This window comes from Erpetoichthys calabaricus, chromosome 7 (assembly GCF_900747795.2).
Source record: "Erpetoichthys calabaricus chromosome 7, fErpCal1.3, whole genome shotgun sequence".
Taxonomy (NCBI): Eukaryota; Metazoa; Chordata; class Cladistia; order Polypteriformes; family Polypteridae; genus Erpetoichthys; species Erpetoichthys calabaricus.
The window spans coordinates 133,477,163-133,496,906 of NC_041400.2; the positions used below are offsets into that span (position 1 = coordinate 133,477,163).

Sequence of the window (19,744 nt, forward strand, 5' to 3'; positions counted from 1 at the left end):
TTATTATTATAATTATTATTTAGCAATTCATTCAAAGCTGTTGCAGTCGTGTTTCCGTGTTTAAGTTTACTTTGCAACGTCCGTGTCTTCTTCATCTTCTTCTTCCTCTTATTACTGGATCATTATCTATGCTGTAACCTCGGATACACTGTTATATGTTGGATTGTAAGACCTTATCACACCATGCACGCCCTGGCACTTCCAATGCCTCCTTTACCATGCTGGTCTCGAGCCGGGGCTGCCTACTATTCATTCGCTAACCTGCTTAGTCCAAATCAGGGATAACTACAGAAGGGGGCGCAAGGTAGAATAATGTGGATTAAAGTCGGCTTTTATTCCATTCGTTATAATTGTCAATTTCCATTGTTAAAGCACCTTCTTTAGGGAATAAGTGCGGAACTGGGACAAGACTCCAAGATTCAAGTTTTTTCTTTAACCAGGAGTTTAATACACATATTGCTTTGATTTTAAGATGACATTTTGATATAACATCCGATCATATGTAACAACTACTGGAACGAAGTGTAAACAACTCCATCGTTATGCATGCCTTTATTATGCCTGTGCTGTAAGTAGCAGCGCCTGTTAATAGGCTGCTTATTGGTTGCATAATTACAGTTGTATTCCGTACGTTATTACTAACAGAACTGCTTGATTTCAACACATTGAAAAAGCGACGCTAAAATACTTTCGTTCTCTATACCTTCCCAAGTAAAAATACAAAACATCCACATTTCGAAACTTCCTACTGGAGTGTGGCAGTTAAAACTTCCTGCTATGCTAAAATATACTCGAGCTCTCTGGCGCCACACACACACACACACACACACAGGCACGCACGCACACTCACACACTCACACTGACTTGCGGGGAGTTTCAGTTTCACGCGCTTCTCCCGTGAACCGGCGTAGCGCCTCATTTGAATAAAGTGCTCGATCAAAAGAGCGGATCAAAAGAGCATCTGTCAGAAACGAAAGACGAAGTGCGACAGAAACAGCGGATTAATCCCTCAAGTAAGTGACTGGTTGTTTTACATGTTGATGTTTTATCATAATTGCTCTAGGAACCACGCTGACAAGTTCTTATTCTTCTAATTGCTACTCGGTTCAGTCTCGTCTGAAAAGAGAATGCCGTTTAAAAGAGACTTTATAGTATTTGAAAGTCTAATAGTATTTCGAAGTCTAATATACAACACTCACGACGTCTCTTAAAGTCTGTAATATGGTACAAGAAAGACTTCTACTCTGCACTGATAGAAAATTGAAACGAGAGTTTTACCAAAAAATTCGGGACTCTGTGCCCAGAAGTGTATCTAAAAGTTGGTCAGATTTCAAGACTGATATAGTTGCAACGGACCATTAAAAACAATAATGGTAACGATTCCACATTAGAGGAAATCGGTTTATAGAAAACCCGGCAAGTATCTGTACATTTTACCTAATGTCTGTATAAACATAGTAATAGACAGCAGCAATGGAGATAGATGGCTATTGTGTTTTCATTGTTATAAAAACGGCTACAGGACCATTTGGAACAGAACTCTGATAAATTTTTAAATTCCATAGTACATGTGATCTATCTATCTATCTATCTATCTATCTATCTATCTATCTATCTATCTATCTATCTATCTATCTATCTATCTATCTATCTATCTATCTATCATTCCCACTGCACAACAGAATCTGTGAACCTTATGAAAAATATCTGATGTGCAAAGAAGAATGATAGGGTGCGAAGTGTGGTCCTATCGGGAGTTCACGGGGACCCTTGCACCTTATTGCTTCAAAGTGGCTGCGAGATTATTGCTTCAATGCAGTGAAAACAAAAGCCTAAAAGCAGAATTGCCTAATTATAATGTGGATTTGAATCAATGTCTACTAACAAGAAGTGGTAAAAATAACCAATTAACTTTACTCAAACACATTCTCTTACTTCTTACCTTTTCTCTGCTTTCCTTTCTTATGTGTTTTATTTTCCTGGGCGTATATTATTGTTTTCATATATACAGATATCATTGAATACTGTATCTATCCTATCATGAAGTGTATTTTACTGTTGTGTATGTAAAATAATGCTTGAAATAAGAAAAACAAACACAAATACCCTGTCCTTAATCGTTCTCTTTCTCTCTGCCATATTCACAACGATAAAAAAAATTGGTAATTGGCTTGTGGGTATTCATTATGTTGAGTTACAGCTTATATATATCACATAAACTGCATTTTGGAAAAAGCCAAATTTCTCCCAGGGGACAAATAAAGATCTATCTATCTATCTATCTATCTATCTATCTATCTATCTATCTATCTATCTATCTATCTATCTATCTATCTATCTATCTATCTATCTATCTATCTATCTATCGCAGAGTGCCTTTCCTATGTATGCATGTATGTTAGTATCTATATATCATATAGTGCCTTTCACATTTGTGTATGCATACATCTCTCTTTCTCTTTGTGTCTATAGGCACAATGTAGACTCAACAGGTAACCATGTCTCAGCCTCTCATTTACAATAGACATTGAATGCCGTCAATTTAGAAAAGGTGAACATTATGTTTAATTGAATGAAACATAACTAGTGACTGATGGACATGAAATTAAACCAGGGTTGTAGAGCAGGGAGTTTTGTCTTCAAACTGTGCTTGGACCCTGAAATTAATTTCTCTGAACAGAATGCCCTTCAATGCAGATTTTAAACTTGTGACTTAATTCATTCCTTTCCAAGATTGTGGTTTTATTTCACTGGCCAAACATGCTCTGTTAGGTCATAAGTGCTAGCTGACCAGCAAGCCACAAAGGTGGATTTGTGCTTGTTCACATTTTAATTTCAAGATCAAGTTCTGACTTCACTTTATCCTGTACTACAAAAATCTTATTCTGCAGATTTTGCAAATGAATATCTTTAGAATTTCTTGAATGCACTATTTAAGGAGCAGATCAAACTATCTGAATTTTATTTTTGTATTGTGGCATCCAATGTACACTCATTTCTAAGCTTTGTATATGAACAGCACCATACAAATACGATTTCTCAGTAAAGAACTGAGCCAGTTGCTTACTTGGTATCTTGTGTTTGTAACTAGCTAGTTACTTATCGTAATGTTCTCAAACCCATTTCATGCATTTTGGGTTTACTGGAGGATGGAGCCTATTCCAGTAGCACCAGGCACAAGGCAGGAATCACATCTGGACAGGGTGCCAGTCCATCATGAAGCCTACTAACGCAGACACTCAGTTTTACACTCACATGGGTCGAACTGGCATTCCATGTATGCTTTATTTGTGAGGCATCATGCTGCTCCACTGTTCATGCCTGCATATTTGAAAAGCATTAAATGAATGTTACTCTTAGCTACATCGACGGCCACCAGTATTACTCCTGTAAAAATGTGCTTAGTTTTGTGTATTAAGTTCAAAGGCAATATGCTTACTGGCGCATAAGGAGCAGGACCTGGACTAATAAAAGTTCTGCTTCCATACCACTTTTAGACCTTGCACAAGTCATTAAAGTGGTTATTAAAAATGCTGTAAATTACCAATATGCTCTAGTAAACAAACACTATTTTTATAGTGCCTTTCCTTAGTGAACATCATCCCAAGGTGTTTTACAGGTACAGGTTTGTACAATGGCCTACATATTACTACAGTTGGCCTCACTGCATGTCTGTAGTGTAGCGGGTCCACAGCTCATTTCAAAAAGGCCACTTTTTAAATAAATAATCGCCGTCTTCGTGGCTTAGAAAGGGAGCGTGGTAGTGTAGCGGATCAGTTCCAGGGGAATTTGTGATGTGAGCGATCCTCGCTTAAGTGCACAGGTGAGGAGTCATCCACATCCGTAATTGTTCCCGGGAGCTGCTAATTGCCACATCTGATCCACATCCTCGTAATAAATAGAAGCGCGAAGCGGTTAGCAAGGGGGAAAGAAAAAAAAAGAAAGAAAGAAAGAAAGAAAGAAAGAAAGAAAGAAAGAAAGAAAGAAATGAAGGTTAAGGAAGAAGGCAGCTGGAAGTGAGAAGGAGAGCGAGCGAGCGCACGCACGCGCGCATACTTGCGGATGTATGCAGGCAGCTGAGAGAGGCGAGCCCGAGTGAGGTGTTTGGCCGGAAACCAAGGGCCAACAGTAGTGGTCGCTCCTGCTGAGTGCTTCTTGGGAGCAAGAGTGCATCCACTAAACAGTATCATCTCCAGACAGAGGAGCAGCTTCAGCAACAGACTGCTGTCACTGTCCTGCTCCACTGACAGACTGAGGAGATCGTTCCTCCCCCACATTATACAACTCTTCAATTACACCCGTGGGGGGGGGGGGTAAACGTTAACATTATACAAAGTTACTGTCTGTTATACCTGCATTTTTATCACTCTTTAATTTAATATTTATATATTTTTTGTTTTTATCAGTATGCTGCTGCTGGAGTATGTGAATTTCCCCCGGGATTAATAAAGTATCTATCTATCTATCTATCTATCTATCTATCTATCTATCTATCTATCTATCTATCTATCTATCTATCTATCTATCTATCTATCTATCTATCTATCTATCTATCTATCTAAGAGTGACCTGGAGAAGGTTGGCTCACCGCAGCGAAGGCAGTGGGAGTCAGAGATTTGGAGTAGAATGCCCAGCGTGAGTGTCCTGGCCGTTGGGGGAATCCAAGTCTTGTTCTGGTAGGGGCTGAACGAAGCCAGGGATCAGGAGGCCACTAGACCAGTCGAGCAGAAGAAGTTCAGCTGCATGTAGGGTGACTCCCCTGATGCATAGCCTGGATGGGAGAGACAGGGGAGTCACTAGTAGAAAGGGACTGGGTTGATTTTAAAAAGACAGCTTCCATCCATTGTTTTAACCTTGTTGTTTTTAAAGGATTTTTTCTATTGGATTTTAACCTCCACGATTTCACCTGTTTTAATGGATTATTTATTTAATAACTTATTTTGATACACTGCACTTTATTTAATTGGGACAGTTTGTTGATTTTTAATAAAAGCATTTTGCACTTTTTGCACCATCCCCTTGCTTCATTGTTGAGCCTCTACTGCCTAGCTCATTGGTAACATTACCAACGGTGTCGGGTTCAAGGGCTCCCAGAAGCAAGATGGGAGCGTGGAGCAGAACCCGCATCGTCACAATGTCGTGTTCACCTTGGACCTTACTAGATAAAAACTTGAAAATGATTAGATTTTCAGATAAATGAATTGTAGTCTGTCCCTAGTAAAATATACTGTTGATTTTTGGAAAGAAAGACGTCGTCCATCTTGAAATTGTACATGACTCTCATCTTCCTAACCTCAGACTTTCCAAAGATGTTGGCCTAATTGTATGAGTTGTCAGCAGGCTCCTACCTCACTGAATCACGTTGGCTGAAATTTCATAATAGATCTTGGATTAGGCTCTTCTCTTATTTATCAGTCTTGGATTTATAATGATCAGTGATCCTCTAACAGCTCTGTCTGGCGTAGTACCCGATGCGACAAAATCAGTAATAACAACTCACACTGCACTGCTAGCACGCCATGTTATCTTGATCACATGGACAAATCGGACAAATCTTACTCACCTTCCATAACACACTTGGAAAAGGTTAGTCCTATTTTGCTTAAAATTCGAAATAAAAAATCAAATTCACTCTACATGGGAAAACCCAGAAGTTGTTAAGAATCTGATAGGCATGTAATAATAAATTAAACATGCAGAACCTTTGGTAAACCTTTGGGCACATCGTTATCTTTGAATGATAAATTTAGAGTACATCTTGTTTTGTTCTTTCTCTGCCCTCTTAAACAGCAGCATATGAAGTGTCTGATACTTTTGGATACAATGTTGTGTTGTATACTTTAGTAACCTCTGATTTATTTATTGTAATGCAATTATTAAATGTAGTAAAATATATTAAAGATACAAAGACAGCTGTCCCTGCCTGTGGCATTAGCTATAAAAATGCAAAGCTGTTGGATTATTTAGCACCTCTGATTTGCTGAGTAATCCTGAGCAAGTCACTTAACTTGTCTATGCTCACATTCGAATGTTTACAGTGTACTGAGGGGAGAATGAAGCTCAACATTTCATTGTTGAAATGGCAACCTTTATTATTTAATTAACAATAAACTAATAAGAATAATAGCAGAACATCATCAAAGCAACAGATAAGTGAAACAAATGTAAGAGTTAACAAAAGCTGTCCTGTAGATCATCAGTGTGTTGTGTGACGGCCTCTTGTGCCCACCACTTCTTATCGCTTCTGGCTCAATGAGTTGATGAGGCTGTGATTCAGCAGGTGTGGGATGTTGTCCCATTCCTGCAAAAGGGCCTGACAAAACCTTTGGCTATTGGCTAGCAAAGAGACACAACTCCGAATGTTGCAGTTTTGGGCATCTCTACGGTGTTCTGTGGAGTTAAGGTTAGGAGTGAAGGCAGATCAAGGCATTACCTGCACACCAGCATTCATTCCTGAGGACACATGTGAGTGGCCTGGTATTGTCCTGCCGTAGGGTCAGATGTGAATGCACAGGAAATAGACTACGTGTGGCCTTTGTCTTGTTGTGACATATGCTTTGAATGAAGGCCTTTCTAAAAGCAGCCTGACCAGATATTGTTCTACCTGGATCTTGTTGGTGTAACAAAAAAGACAGAGAGATCATACAGATTTGAGGCACCCACAGGCAATAAAAAAAATAACAAAACGATTGATGTTTCTTAGCAGAAATGTCTTTCCAGCCACAAGTCTAGTCATAGAATGACTACAGATAACAGTAGAGCTGGTTAAGAGGCCGGTGGAGAGGAAAGGGGGCAGGTCTATGTGATCAGAAACCAGAAGTGATGTCATTACTCGTCTTGTTGTCAATCATCAGGTCTGCAGATAAAAAAAAAGTAAAGCCATTTAGGTGACAGCGCCAACACTTGGTCAGGGCTGGAATTATAGTCAAATGAGGCCTTGGGTTGTTTCCCAATCGCATGTGTGTGACATTGGGTAAAAATGCACCTAATGAGCTTTGTTGCAGTGGCTCACTGCCAAGGCTGGATTGTTGACAAATATAATTATCCATCCAGCTATATCCTAACTACAGGGTCACGGGGGTCTGCTGGAGCCAATCCCAGCCAACACAAGGTGCAAGGCAAGAAACAAACTCCAGGCAGGGCGCCAGCCCACCACAGGACACACACACCAAGGACAATTTCGGATCACCAATCCACCTAACCTGCATGTCTTTGGACTGTGGGAGGAAACCGGAGCACCCGGAGGAAACCCACACAGACACAGGGAGAACATGTAAACTCCACGCAGGGAGGACCCGAGAAGCGAACCCGGGTCTCCTAACTGCGAGGCAGCAGCGCTACCCACTGCTCCACCGTACCGCCTCATTTAACACTGGTAATAAAAAATAGTTCATTTATTTATATATGATACAAAGTTGACTAACTGACACACTCACTCGTCAACAAATTCCTGCATGGAATTTGTCAGGATGGTATATCACGGGAGTACGTATCCACTAAGAAAGGACATTTCAATATACAGTATTGATATTTAAGAGTGGAAAAAAAATCCTGCAACAGAAAAACTAAATACCCCAAAATATCAAAAAACTTTGACTGATTTAATTGAAATTTGATGACTTTGTAGGTAAAACAAAATTAGTTCTGCACGTTATTGTATTTCCTGATATTTGTCATTAATAATGCTCTAGGGAAAGGGATGTTCTAATGCACCGCATCCCCTGTTTCGGCAAGGTGTTGACAGTGATCCCATGGAGAAATGGGATGTGCTGTTTTATGCAAATTGAGACTATCTATAGAAGCAGTATGAAAGGAAACAAGCTTGTCAGATGCTGTGGCTGTGCGTGTAGTCAATTTCACACAACTGATGTAGTAAGAAAGGTATTTAATAATATTAGCCCCCCACCTCCCCCAAACCTCATCTGCAACCTTATTCAAATGTCAAAGAAGGGACTGCAATTCCCATCAGCAAGTGCATTGCTCGAGACGATTTCATCAGCGTTCACAATGTTTAAATATGAGAATCGACAAAAACGCAGCATGTCATCGAAAGTAGAAACTGCTGTGTTTTTTTTTTCTCAATCCTTTTCATGAATCAAGCGCTATTCGAAGAGCGAAGGCGAGAAGTTCCTCTTGATGAAACAAGCGCAGCTAGAAATGGGGAAAAATATTGTGCAGCATTGTTGATCGCTTTGATATGGTGTCACATGTGACGATAAATCTGAGATAAACAGATTACACTACATGTTTTTTGTCATTGCATTGCCTTGCATTTTTCAAAAAGCCAACACTGTTGGCTTAAGTTCGCAATACCAACCAACGATCAAAGTTAAGTGTTTTTTGAAGTTAAAAGAAGGAAAGAAGAAGAAAAAAATCCCTGCAAATTAATTGATGGAGCCAAGCCATGACTGATTAGAATGAAGCGAGATTTTTTCTGGTGATGATGGAGATGCTGTTTTTCAGAATGTGATAAGAAGAGAACAGGACGGTGCTTTTGAGTGAATAAAAATAACTAGTAAGTTTAGTTTATTTGGTTGGTACGCATTTATTCAAATCCGCTGTATACTGAGAGTATTAATTTTAGGCTTTGATGCTAATAGAGAGTCGAGATTTTTAGTACTTTTTAGCTTTGAATGAATCAGCTTTAAATTACATTTATACCATTAACATATACTGCTTCAACATGGAGTTCTGCTACAGTCCCTTTCTCACAAACACCACCAAGCACTGCATGTTCAACAGTAAGCAGCTCAAGTGAACTAATAGTATTAGTCGAATTAAAAAAATACAAATGTTGCATACAAAGTTGGACTTTGTTACATAATACTTCTGATATATCCGGTAAACCAGTGGCACTATAACTGAGGCCCATTGACTTTACAAATTTCACAGCTAGCGTATTAATGCAATGCAGAATTTTGTTGGTTGGTGTCAGGCAGCTAGACACTGTGTCATTAAAAATCACCATGTCTGCACTTTAATCAGCACTCATGGGCCAATTTAATAGGTATATTAAATGGCAGGAGCAGCAGATTACATAAATTAAGAAGATAATTTTATCAAACAAGCAAAATATTTAAAATATTTGTGATTTGACAAAGTTGTATTTTTAAATGCATTTAATCTGTTTCTGGCTTTTGCTGTTTTAGAATATTGCAGCAGATATCTTTAATGAGATACAGCCAATCATTCTGTTGTAGTTTTGTGTATACAGTACATCGTGCAGACATGATCAAGATGTTTAGATAGATAGATAGATAGATAGATAGATAGATAGATACTTTATTAATCCCAAGGGGAAATTCACATACTCCAGCAGCAAAAAATATTAAATTAAAGAGTAATAAAAAATGCAGGTAAAAAACAGACAATAACTTGAATAATGTTCAACGTTTACCCCCTCTGGTGGAATTGAAGAGACGCATAGTTTGGGGGAGGAAGAATGATCTTCTCAGTCTGTCAGTGGAGCAGGACAGTGACAGCAGTCTGTCGCTGAAACTGCTCCTCTGTCTGGAGATGACACTGTTTAATGGATGTAGTGGATTTTCCATAATTGATAGAAGCCTGCTGAGTGCCCGTTGCTCTGCTACGGATGTCAAACCGTCCAGCTCTATGCCAACAATAGAGCCTGCCTTCCTCACCAGTTTGTCCAGGCGTGAGGCATCCTTCTTCTTAATGCTACCTCCCCAGCACACCACTGCGTAGAAGAGGGCACTCGCCACAACCATCTGATAGAACATCTGCAAATCTTACTTAGTTACTTACTTAGTTGTTGCTTGACCAAATATTATAATGGGAAGATGTATGATTTGAGTGATTTTGACAATGCCAGGAAGCATTTTGGTTCCAGCATCACTAACATCCTCCCTCCTAAGATTTCAGATGCTGTCTACAGAGGTTATAGAGAATGTGGTGATAAACAAGATACTTCCATCAATTGGCGGTTCTATGGTCAAAAACATCACGTTAATGAGCAAGGTCAGAAAGAATCATCAGAAATTGTTAAGCTACTTTCTTAAATAACAGCAAATGCGGTGGGCAAAACGGCATCTTTTGAGCCCCTGAAATGAAGGGATTGTGTTAAAAAAATGCTTTAGTTGCCTCACATTTTTATGCAATCATTTTGTTCACCCCACTGAATTAAAGCTGAAAGTCTGCACTTCAACTGCATCTGAGTTGTTTCATTTAAAATTCATTGTGGTAATGTACAGAACCAAAATTAGAAAAAAGTTGTCTCTGTCCAAATATTTATGGACCTAACTGTATATATATATGGTTGAATAGTTTACTGTCAAATAATGCAAAGAGTACGTGACACGTGTTTCTACCTAATTCTGGGCTTATCATGCGTACACACTCACTGCACCCCCCTCTCAGGGAATCGAACCTTGGACGTCAGCGCTACACCTGATATGCCCAGAATTAGGGTGAAACACGTGTCACATACTCTTTGCATTATTTGACAGTAAAACTATTTCAACCATTCTATGATCTGCTTCTCGCAACTGAAAGAGGGTTCACTTCCCGGGTCCTCCCTGCGTGGAGTTTGCATGTTCTCCCCGTGTCTGCGTGGGTTTCCTCCGGGCTCTCCGGTTTCCTCCCACAGTCCAAAGACATGCAGGTTAGGTGGATTGGTGATTCTAAATTGGCCCTAGTGTGTGCTTGGTGTGTGGGTGTGTTTGTGTGTGTCCTGCGGTGGGTTGGCACCCTGCTCAGGATTGGTTCCCTGCCTTGTGCCCTGTGTTGGCTGGGATTGGCTCCAGCAACAACAACAACAACAACATTTATTTATATAGCACATTTTCATACAAAAAGTAGCTCAAAGTGCTTTACATAATGAAGAGAAGAAAAATAAAAGACAAAATAAGAAATTAAAATAAGACAACATTAGTTAACATAGAAAGGAGTAAGGTCCGATGGCCAGGGTGGACAGAAAAAACAAAAAAAAACTCCAGAAGGCTGGAGAAAAAAATAAAATCTGTAGGGGTTCCAGGCCACGAGACCGCCCAGTCCCCTCTGTGCAAACCCCCGTGACCCTGTGTTCGGATTCAGCGGGTTGGAAAATGGATGGATATATGTGTGTGTGTGTGTATGTATGTATTTGGCAAATGGATGGATGGATGGATATATCTCTCTATTATAATAAAAAAATCCTGGGACGAGACATGACTTTTTCAGAGAGACACATTAATTTCCCGCTAGACGAGACTTTGTGCCAAGAGATTTAACCATGCCTGGGGCCGGAAATCAAAGACAAAGAGTAGATGACAAAGTAGAACGTCGTAAAGAATTCAAAAATGTTGGCGCAATACACATGTAGAGCAGGTTAGAGATAATGAAAATACTAAAATTTGAAAGTCTCAGAAAACTGATAGTAAAGATTGCATTAATACAAACAAATGGAAATTTTTACTCGGTGAAATAACGGAACAGCGAAAAGAGATCGAATATATTGTTCGGATTTAAACTTTAAGTCGAGAAAAGTAGTGTTTCTTCCCAGTGAAGAGGTGTATCCGCCAGAATTAAAATATTTGTTGTTTAGTGAAAGTGAAATCCAGAGATGTGAAGTGGCTGGCGCATAGTGTAGGCCACGGGGGTTAGGTGGGGGGGTTGTTGGAGGAGGTTGTCAAGCGAAGTGAGTAGTATATATATATATATGTATGTTTGTGTGTATATTGTGGGATATGGCCAATACCCCCAGGCCGCCAGGTGGATCCCTTCGTGCAACAAAGAAGTGCCCCGAGTTCCAGCAGGGCATCATGGACAGTGAAGTTTTACATCACAGCCCTGCTGGATACCATGGGGCCCTCCAGGGGACGCTGCAGGAAGGAGCAGGGACTGTTATTTTCCCAATAACCCGGAAGTATGTCTTAGTCACAGCGACAGAGGAAATGACGTACTTCTGGGATGAAGAAGAAGAAATTTCATCTGACCCGGAAGTGCTGAGAAGTCACATGGACTGAGGCATTAGAAGTACTTCCGGGTCAAGGACTATAAAGGACTATGGGAAATCCCAGACGGGAGAGCTGAGTTGGCGACCCTAAATTGTCCTTAGTGTGTTCTTGGTGTGTATGTGTATGTGTGCCCTGCGGTGGGCTAGCTCCCTGCCTGGGATTTGTTCCTGCCTTGTGCCCTGTGCTGGCTGGGATTGGCTCCAGCAGACCCCTGTGACCCTGTGTTAGGACAATGACTGACTGACTGACTGATTATTCTTAACCACTCTAAGGCTTTTAAAAGTTAAGGATAATCTTTATTGTAGTGGTCTTATTTTATCAATCTTAATGTACTGTACATCCAGTATCACTACAAAGTGCATTACACAGTGAGATAGGCCCATTATATGCATGTTTCAATGGCTAGTGGAACTCAAGAGTCATCTGAAGAGGTTTCTTTCTTTGAAAGTAAAGTGATGCCAGTTTGTTTTTTTTTTTTTAAACATGGAAAATAATGATAACACAGACACTTTAACTTGTTATTCATCTTTCCGGTCTTGCAACCCAGGCATTGATTTGAAATGTTACCGACCAAATTACAGTGCTTAATAATATAGCTTTCTTAACTGTACTTGTGTGGCTTTATTTCAAATTCACATAAGAGTGTTTTGTTTATTTTAGTATGGTGACTTGCTGGGCTATGAACTGGATTATCTATGCTTTATTTTTAATTTTTTACTTCATGTCTGGTGTTCTTCAAGCCCTGCAGCTGTATTCCATTACATTTTTAAGGCTATAAACAAACCAGCAATTATTGTGAACTTATTTTAAATATTTGGGAACTCATATCAGGATCAGCCAGTGATAATTTACGTTTCTGAATTGTTCATATTAAGCCATCTGTAATGATGTGTAATTCACTGTTAATGGCAACAAGTGCAAACAGTTAACTGCATTCTAAAGAGAAGAATCATTTCTAAACTTGACTGTAAGTATCATTTAAAGGTGATCAGTAATTACAATTGTTTGTTTTAGGACAGTTGTCCAAAAAGTCTGAAATGGGTTCATTTAACATCCATTCATCCATTATCCAACCTGCTATATCCTAACTACAGGGTCACAGGGGTCTGCTGGAGCCAATCCCAGCCAACACAGGGTGCAAGGCAGGAAACAAACCCCGGACAGGGCACCAGCCCACCACAGGGCACACACACACCAAGGACAATTTCGGATCACCAATCCACCTAACCTGCATGTCTTTGGACTGTGGGAGGAAACCGGAGCACCCGGAGGGAACCCACACAGACACAGGGAGAACATGTAAACTCCACGCAGGGAGGACCCGAGAAGCGAACCCGGGTCTCCTAACTGCAAGGCAGCAGCACTACCCACTGCGCCACCGTACCGCCTCATTTAACACTGGTAATAAAAAATAGTTCATTTATTTATATATGATACAAAGTTGACTAACTGACACACTCACTCGTCAACAAATTCCTGCATGGAATTTGTCAGGATGGTATATCACGGGAGTACGTATCCACTAAGAAAGGACATTTCAATATACAGTATTGATATTTAAGAGTGGAAAAAAAATCCTGCAACAGAAAAACTAAATACCCCAAAATATCAAAAAGCTTTGACTGATTTGATTGAAATTTGATGACTTTGTAGGTAAAACAAAGTTAGTTCTGCACGTTATTGTATTTCCTGATATTTGTCATTAATAATGCTCTAGGGAAAGGGATGTTCTAATGCACCGCATCCCCTGTTTCGGCAAGGTGTTGACAGTGATCCCATGGAGAAATGGGATGTGCTGTTTTATGCAAATTGAGACTATCTATAGAAGCAGCATGAAAGGAAACAAGCTTGCCAGATGCTGTGGCTGTGCGTGTAGTCAATTTCACACAACTGATGTAGTAAGAAAGGTATTTAATAATATTAGCCCCCCACCTCCCCCAAACCTCATCTGCAACCTTATTCAGATGTCAAAGAAGGGACTGCAATTCCCATCAGCAAGTGCATTGCTCGAGACGATTTCATCAGCGTTCACAATGTTTAAATATGAGAATCGACAAAAACGCAGCATGTCGTCGAAAATAGAAACTGCTGTGTTTTTTTTTTCTCAATCCCTTTCATGAATCAAGCGCTATTCGAAGAGCGAAGGCGAGAAGTTCCTCTTGATGAAACAAGTGCAGCTAGAAATGGGGAAAAATATTGTGCAGCATTGTTGATCGCTTTGATATGGTGTCACATGTGACGATAAATCTGAGATAAACAGATTACACTACATGTTTTTTGTCATTGCATTGCCTTGCATTTTTCAAAAAGCCAACACTGTTGGCTTAAGTTCGCAATACCAACCAACGATCAAAGTTAAGTGTTTTTTGAAGTTAAAAGAAGGAAAGAAGAAGAAAAAAATCCCTGCAAATTAACTGCTGGAGCCAAGCCATGACTGATTAGAATGAAGCGAGATTTTTTCTGGTGATGATGGAGATGCTGTTTTTCAGAATGTGATAAGAAGAGAACAGGACGGTGCTTTTGAGTGAATAAAAGTAACTAGTAAGTTTAGTTTATTTGGTTGGTACGCACTTATTCAAATCCGCTGTATACTGAGAGTATTAATTTTAGGCTTTGATGCTAATAGAGAGTCGAGATTTTTAGTACTTTTTTGCTTTGAATGAATCAGCTTTAAATTACATTTATACCATTAACAGATACTGCTTCAACATGGAGTTCTGCTACAGTCCCTTTCTCACAAACACCACCAAGCACTGCATGTTCAACAGTAAGCAGCTCAAGTGAACTAATAGTATTAGTCAAATTAAAAAAATACAAATGTTGCATACAAAGTTGGACTTTGTTACATAATACTTCTGATACATCCGGTAAACCAGTGGCACTATAACTGAGGCACATTGACTTTACAAATTTCACAGCTAGCGTATTAATGCAATGCAGAATTTTGTTGGTTGGTGTCAGGCAGCTAGACATTGTGCCATTAAAAATCACCATGTCTGCACTTTAATCAGCACTCATGGGCCAATTTAATAGGTACATTAAATGGCAGGAGCAGCAGATTACATAAATTAAGAAGATAATTTTATCAAACAAGCAAAATATTTAAAATATTTGTGATTTGACAAAGTTGTATTTTTAAATGCATTTAATCTGTTTCTGGCTTTTGCTGTTTTAGAATATTGCAGCAGATATCTTTAATGAGATACAGCCAATCATTCTGTTGTAGTTTTGTGTATACAGTACATCGTGCAGACATGATCAAGATGTTTAGATAGATAGATAGATAGATAGATAGATAGATAGATAGATAGATAGATAGATAGATAGATAGATAGATAGATAGATAGATAGATAGATAGATAGATAGATAGATAGATACTTTATTAATCCCAAGGGGAAATTCACATACTCCAGCAGCAAAAAATATTAAATTAAAGAGTAATAAAAAACGCAGGTAAAAAACAGACAATAACTTGAATAATGTTCAACGTTTACCCCCTCTGGTGGAATTGAAGAGTCGCATAGTTTGGGGGAGGAATGATCTTCTCAGTCTGTCAGTGGAGCAGGACAGTGACAGCAGTCTGTCGCTGAAACTGCTCCTCTGTCTGGAGATGACACTGTTTAATGGATGTAGTGGATTTTCCATAATTGATAGAAGCCTGCTGAGTGCCCGTTGCTCTGCTACGGATGTCAAACCGTCCAGCTCTATGCCAACAATAGAGCCTGCCTTCCTCACCAGTTTGTCCAGGTGTGAGGCATCCTTCTTTTTAATGCTACCTCCCTAGCACACCACTGCGTAGAAGAGGGCACTCGCCACAACCATCTGATAGAACATCTGCAGCATCTTACTTAGTTACTTACTTAGTTGTTGCTTGACCAAATATTATAATGGGAAGATGTATGATTTGAGTGATTTTGACAATGCCAGGAAGCATTTTGGTTCCAGCATCACTAACATCCTCCCTCCTAAGATTTCAGATGCTGTCTACAGAGGTTATAGAGAATGTGGTGATAAACAAGATACTTCCATCAATTGGCGGTTCTATGGTCAAAAACATCACGTTAATGAGCAAGGTCAGAAAGAATGATCAGAAATTGTTAAGCTATTTTCTTAAATAACAGCAAATGCGGTGGGCAAAATGGCATCTTTGAATGCTCACCATGTTGGTCTCTAAAGCAGATGGGCTACACAGCAGGAGACTATCCTGAGTTCCTCTCCTGTCAGTTAAGAACAGGAACACATGGATATGATAAGGGCCATGAGTACCAAAACTGATGATTTAATATTGGAAAAATGTTGCCTGGTCTGACAAATCTCAATTTCAACTCTTACATTAAGAAGGTATGAATCCATGTATCCATCCTGTCTGGTGTCAATGATAGTGATGAGTAGTAATACTGTAATGATCTAAGGAATATTTTCTTGGTACACAGTAGACATCTTAATGTCATTCACTTGTGTTTTCAATACCAAAGCATACCTAAGCATTGTTGCTCATCATGTATATCCCTATATAGGCCAAGTCTACTATTTTTCAGATGGATAGTTCCAACAGGGTAATGTATCATTTCACAAAGTATGCAATCTCTCAAGCCATTTCCACAAATGTGACAGTGACTTCAGTATACTTCAGTGGACCTCACAGTCTCTAGGTAGAAACAGGAGGTGCACAGTGTGAATTTTTGACTGAAATGTCTGCTGAACTGTGTAATGTTATCGAGATAACATGGAGTCAAATCACTTCCAACAAATTGCAGAATCTAGGCCACATAGAATTTAGGCTGTTCAGGAGTCAAAAGGGGGCTCTACGTACTTCAAAGGTGTCCCTAATAAAGGGGCCATTGAGTGAATGCCACTACCACAAATACACTTTTAGCCAAAGTCTCACTGTTTTATTATTGAGAAAACAGAGTAAGAACGTTAATAGTTCTAAGCTAAATATTTAATCCACACATCAGGTGAAATTGTGTGTTTATCAGGTGAAATTGTGTGTTTATCGTACATCGATCTATACTAATAAAAGGCAAAGCCCTCACTGACTGACTGACTCACTCACTCACTGACTCACTCATCACTAATTCTCCAACTTCCCGTGTAGGTGGAAGGCTGAAATTTGGCAGGCTCATTCCTTACAGCTTACTTACAAAAGTTAGGCAGGTTTCATTTCGAAATTCTACGCGTAATGGTCATAACTGGAACATATTTTTTGTCCATACACTGTAATGGAGGAGGCGGAGTCACGTATCGCGTCATCACGCCTCCTACGTAATCACGTGAACTAAAAACAAGGAAGAGATTTACAGCACGAGTCAAACGCGGGAACGAAGGTAAATGACGTTAATTTTTGACTGTCTTTTAATACTGTGTAAGCATACATATTAACACATGTGCAATTAAACGTGTGCATTTACGGGGTGATTTCTCAGGCTTAAAAGCTCGCCTTTTATCAAACGCGGGGAACAAAGGTAACTGACGTTGTTCACTGTCTTTTAATACTGTGTAACCATACATATTAACACATGTGCAATTAAACGTGTGCATTTACGGGGTGATTTCTCAGGCTTAAAAGCTCGCCTTTTACTAAAAAGGTAAATGCAAAACTATTTTCAATCAGTTTAATGAAACGCTCCCGTTAAGGATTGCAATAACATATTCGCGAGATAAAAGAACGAAGTAGGAGGAAATGACGGAAGAGCCGCAAACAGTGAAGAGCAAAAAATTAATTAAACAATTGAGAAGGGAGCGAGTGAAGCATTCAAGCATGTTCATAAGAGGAAACAAAGCACGGTGTAAAACGTAAGTTTAAATTAAGTTTATAGAAACGCTCCCGCTGCGGATTGCAATTACATATTCGCGAGATAAAAGTTTAATGAGAAGACACAAGGTATAAACGAACCACACGCCGTGGCGCAACGTTAGGGGCAACAGTTTCAACCATTCTATGATCTGCTTCTCGCAACTGAAAGATGGCACATGGCGGATGTTAGCCGACTTGCTGACCGCAACATTAGGGGCTTCAACTCTGGCGCTGACGCCACATCTCAGTGCCAACACTTTCCAGACTCTACTTAAAAGACACGCCCTCCTCACTGGACAGTTAAAAAGACCAATCAAACTAACGATGACATCAAGTATTACCCAATCAAAAGTAGGAAAGGAGGCATCTTCATAAAATGCGTGTGGGATGATTTGCATGAGACGCTGCTTTAAAAAAAATGATAAAAAAAATACGGGAGAAATCCCGTCCAGTATTGATTCAAAACGGGACGCGCAATTTCATTCTCAAATGCGGCACGATTCCGTATTTTAAAGGACGGGTGGCAACCCTACAGTGCCAGGTAACCACCCATACAATCAGATTGTGATTCAGACTAGGAATGCAATAAATGTAATTACCCCGATCTACATACAAGGCGAAAGTCTTGCAACATTCAAAGATGATGGTTTGGGATAAGTACACCATACAACATTAAAGAGTTTATGAAGCCTTGAACCGAAAAAAGCAACATCTCAGAGATCGTAAAAATAAAAATAGGAGGTAATGTCGTTTTACTCGCTGTAGATTTTATTCAAACATTACCAGTTATTCCACGAGGGAGACCAGCAGATGAACTCAACGCGTGTTTAAAATCCATGCTTCTCCCACGCTCGGTTATATGTCGCGTGTTCTCGGGTAGGTACACCAAAAAATGTATACATTTAAGCATGTAATGGACAAACAAAAAATGAGGTATACCCGAAGGCACTGCAGTAGTACTTAATGTAACTTTACTTCTTAAATGTTAATGTTTTACTGTTTAATAATTTATACGCTTCTTATATGTTGTTCAAATTCTTTTATCAAAATACCAGTGACAGCGCAATGCACGATAACATGGAGTGAATACACCATACGCATCCGCCCACGGCCGCCCTGGTGTGCGCAGATAGGAGTTGATTCTACAATAAAATAAAATAAACATAAAAAGAGTAATACAATCATCACCCATAAAGCGGATAGTAGACGTGACGTACTATATGTGTACCAGATTTCAAGTCAATAGGTGAAACGGTTTGCGAGCTACAGGTGATTTAAAATCCTGAACAGACACACAAATTGCCACGGTAGCAAATTACAGAAGAAGATTTTACTGTTTAATAATTTATATTTATATGAAATGTGCTTCTTATATATTATTTCATATTCTCATATGATAATGATGTTAATATTTATATTGATTTCTATGTTATTGAAACTGCATGTATGTGTGTATATGTATGTATATATATATATATATATATATATATATATATATATATATATATATATATACTAAAAAAATACTCGCGCTTCGCAGCAGAGAAGTAGTGTGTTAAAGAGGTTATGAAAAAAAAAGGAAACATTTTAAAAATAACGTAACATGATTGTCAATGTAATTGTGTTGTCATTGTTATAAGTGTTGCTGTCTTTTATATATATATATATATATATTATATATATAATATACACACACACATAAACATTTATATACATATACATATATATACATATCTACATATACACATATCTACATATATATACACACATACATAAACACACACATAAGACTTATTGACTGAAACGGGCTTTCACGAAAACAGTTAGGGCTTTGCTACAGGATACACCCTCCACAAGTTAACCAAGTAAAAATAAAATATATATTTCTGTTTTATTTAAACCTTTTAAGTTCATATGCATAGCCCCATTTGGCTGTTTAATTTTTTTTTTCTTTCTTCAGTAATATTTAATCTCCTTAAAGAAAAAGAACAT

At 39.0% G+C, this 19,744-nt stretch overlaps 1 protein-coding gene across 1 annotated transcript in view; it reads left to right on the forward strand.

Moving 5' to 3' along the window:
- The first annotated feature begins 724 nt into the window (after positions 1–724).
- The window catches only part of LOC114654701 (interleukin-6 receptor subunit beta-like), a 128,212-nt gene continuing 109,192 nt past the window's right edge, over positions 725–19,744 (forward strand). Inside the window, exon 1 of the mRNA XM_028805413.2 lies at positions 725–1,013. The gene's annotated coding sequence lies outside the window, so the exon portion shown is untranslated. The remainder of the gene's footprint in view (positions 1,014–19,744) is intronic.